This window comes from Mastomys coucha, unplaced genomic scaffold (genome assembly GCF_008632895.1).
Source record: "Mastomys coucha isolate ucsf_1 unplaced genomic scaffold, UCSF_Mcou_1 pScaffold7, whole genome shotgun sequence".
In the NCBI taxonomy this organism is placed as follows: domain Eukaryota; kingdom Metazoa; phylum Chordata; class Mammalia; order Rodentia; family Muridae; genus Mastomys; species Mastomys coucha.
Window position 1 is genome coordinate 48,822,573 of NW_022196913.1, and position 3,897 is coordinate 48,826,469.

General features: G+C 45.8%; 1 pseudogene; it reads right to left on the bottom strand.

Moving 5' to 3' along the window:
- Positions 1-2,546: 2,546 nt before the first annotated feature.
- Positions 2,547-3,049, bottom strand: LOC116082361 (annotated as a pseudogene).
- Between the last annotated feature and the right edge of the window lie 848 nt (positions 3,050-3,897).

The window sequence follows — 3,897 nt, forward strand, 5'->3', positions numbered from 1 at the left end:
GGAGCAGTGAGCTATCTTAGAAGCAGATTCTCCAGGGCCAGTCAGGTAGGCAGATCTCTAACACTGACATTCATAGTATGCCTCTTATGTTCACATAAGAGACTCTGAGCTAGAAATCCCAGCTAAACTACTCTCCTACCCCTGACCCAGAGATGGCTACTTAACAGCGGCCTGTGGTATGGATCCAGTAAATTATAGTATAAGTTATCATCCAAGATAATACAGAATTGGGTTGATTGCTTATTCTTTTATAATAATCACCTCTCTCTCTCTCTCTCTCTCTCTCTCTCTCTCTCTCTCTCTCTCTCTCTCTCTTTCTGTGTGTGTGTGTGTGTGTGTATGTGTGTGAAAACCTCACATTTGAATAGGAAGAGTGGTTTCCAGATTTTTCATCATTGAAATCCTACTTAAAACACAACTTCTGAGAACACTCCTCCATTGCTGGTGGGAGTGCAAACTTGTACAACCACTTTGGAAATCAATCTCATGGTTTCTCAAAAAACTGGAAATAGTTCTACCTCAAGACAAAGCTATACCACTCCTGGGCATATACCCAAAACATGTCCTACCATATCACAAGGACACTTGCTCAACTATGTTCACAGCAGCTTTATTTGTAATAGCCAGAAACTGGAAACAACCCAGATATCCCTCAACCAAAGAATAGATACAGGAAATGTGCTACATCTACACAATGGAATACTATTCAGCTATTAAAAACAAGGGCATCATGAAATTTGCAGGCAAATGGACAGAACTAGAAAATATCATCCAGAATGAAGTAATCCAGACCCAGAAAGACACGCATGATATCTCCTCACTTATAAGTGGATATTAGCCTTAAAGTACAGGACACCCATGCCACATTCCACAGATCCAAAGACACTAAATAACAAGGAGGGCTCAAGGGAGAATGCTTGAATTTCACTCTGAAGAGGAAATAAAATAGACGTCAGAGGTGGGTGGAGGGAGGGAACTGGGTGGGAGAGGAGCTAGGGAGAGGAACAGGGTGGGGATCAGGGAGAGCAGGGGTAGGGTGAAGGGGCTGGGAGAGAGAAGGGAAAACAGTTGAGGGCATTTCTGGAACAAGCCAGGGGATGAGGAGGCTCCTGGGAGTATATGGAAGTAACTCAAGCTAAGACTCCTAGCAGCTGGGGACATGGAGCCTGAAGTAGGACTTCCAGAGGAGGGAGGGGGACACCAACCCACCTACAAAACCTATGACCCCAAATTGCCCCACCTACAAGATGTGCAGGAATAAAGATGGAGCAGAGATTAAGGGAACAGCCAGCCAGTGACTGGCCCAACTTGAAACCCACCTCATGGAGAGAGCTAATCCCTGACACTATTAAAGATTCTCTGCTATGCTCGTAGACAGGAGCCAGCACAGCTGTCATCTGAGAGGCTTCATCCAGAAGCTGATGGAAACAGATGCAGAGACCCACAGTCAAACATCAGGCAGAGCTCAGGGAGTCTTGTAGAAGAGTCAGGGGAAGGACTGAGAGAGGCAGAGGGGTCAAGGACAGTACAGGAAGACCTACGGAGTTAACTAACCTGGGCCCATGGGGGCTCACAGAGACTGAACCTCAAACCAGAGAGCATGCATGAACTGGGCTAGGCCCCCTGCATACATGTATTATAGATGTGTAGCTTGGTTTTCATGTGAGTTCCCCAACAATTGGAGCAGGGGCTATCTCTGACTACGTTGCTTTGTATGCCTTTCCCCTTTCTGGGCTGCCTTGTCTGGTCTCAGTGGGAGAGGATGTGCTTAGTCCTGATGAGACTTGGTTTGCTGGGGTAGGTTGGTAGTGGGGGGGGGGGCTCCTCTTCTCCAAGAAAAAAGGGAGGGGGAATGGGGAAGGGGGTGAGAGGGTGGGACTGGAGGGAAGGAGAGAGGAAGGCTGAAGTTGGGCTGTAAAGTGAATAAATAAGTAAATTAATAAAAAAAAACAAGAACAATCCCTGAATCCCACCCTTTAAACTCACAGCTTGCTGAAGTTACCGCATAGACAAACACATGAGTTAACTATTTTAAATGCATGGGGTAAGCACAGATTCTTATTACCCCACACTGACTATTACTAATAAACTTAACAATGCATCCGGGGTTACTTCTGGGTGCTTCCTGCATTAGCTTCCTTTTTTTTATAAGGTCATCAATTTCCTTTTTATTTGTTTAGGAACTTATGTTTTAAAAGGAAAACAGCTGTGTGTTTATTATGAAGATAAAACTTATCTTTCATGAGGATGAGATAAGAGAAATTGCACTTGGGATATTAAATAATGCTCACACAACAGTACCACAAATGATTCCACACATCTGCTGACAGCGTACAGCTACCTGAGTGAATCTCATTTAATCCCCTCAACAGTCTTGTAGGGTCAGGGAACAGATATTTTCTGATTTTGAATACAAAATGGCCAAACAACAGCAAGACCTCTTTTTTTTTTTTTTTTTTTAACAGATCTTGTCTCGAGTTTATTTGTAAAAACAGCATAGGACACTGGTCATCTGCAAACTGTGTAAGTAGGTGTGTCACAGCAGTCCATCTATCTTCACACTGGCAGGAGCCTTTTCTATGGGGCCTTCACAGGGGCCTGGGCACCTTTAGGAGCCTGAGCTGGAGCTGCAGCCTGGGCCTTAGCTGGAGCTTTGGCCCCTGCCTTTGTTTGAACCTTGGGCTTTGGTTGGCAGAGCCTTTGACCCTTAGCCATGTAGCTTCAAATCTTCTTCCCAAGCTTGGGGTGAGCGATGAACGCCAGACGGCTGAGTTTGTGGCTGGGACCCTTTGGCATCTTGGGCTTGACAACCTGAGGCTTCACCAGGGCCTTGATGGCCTCTGCGTGTGCACTCACTGCCTTTGCGTTGTTGGCCTGCATCTTCTTCAGGCCTTTCTTGTTGTGCTTCTTGGCAAAGCGCATATTCTTCAGGAACTTGGGGTCAACCCCCTTTAGAGACTCTTATCTTTGTGACCGGGGGTTTCTTGATGCTATTTCTGTGCCATTTGCGGGACTGATTGTATGTGGTGTGGTTCTTGGACTTGGCCATGTCTGCACGGTAAGCCGCGGCTCCCGCAGCACCTGGGACCAGAAGAGAAAAACACAGCAAGACCTCTTAATGTGAGAAACTTCTAGAACTTAGCCCTCTTTGAGTTTTCAAAGGTAATACTCCAGCTGCATATCCAGTCTCCCCCGGCCCTTTCCAGCTAGAGATAGAAAACTATTTCTGGAAAGGGCACAGAAAGAGGGCAAGTTGGGGGAAAGTCCCACCACCTACAGTTAGAAAAGTGTTCGGAAAAGGGGAACGTAAGAGCTAATCTAGAGTGTGAAAGGCCAGGGAGTGTTATGAGTGTGTATACACAAATGTGTGCATGCATGTGTGTGCGTGCGCACACACACACACATGTAGAATCCAGAGATGACTCAGGTGTCTTGCGAAGTCACTCTCTAACTTTAAAAAATATATATTCTATTAATTGTTTGGCCATTTCATCCAATACATGACTCCTCCTTGTTTCTAGGAACAGGGCTCTCTCCCCCACTGAACCTGCAACTCACTGACTAGAATAGACTTGCTTACTAATCCCCAGCCCTGGCATTAGAAACACACACCACTCTCTCATTTCCCTGTGGTCCCGGAGAGCCCAGCTCAGGTTCCCATACCTTTAAGGAAGCATTTCCCTGACTGAGCCATTGTTCCAGAGCGCAGGGCGAGGGGAACGTATTTCTATTTCCTTCGTTCAACTCCACTGGCGATGTGGGAAATGGGTAGAAGCCATGTTCGTTATTTTGATCTTTGCTCCATCTTTTTCCAATCCATCTCTCTCTTAAACTCCTGAGTCCAGGTTCAGATAGTAAAAATGATCTTCACAGAGTCCAGCTCTCATAATTAAATCA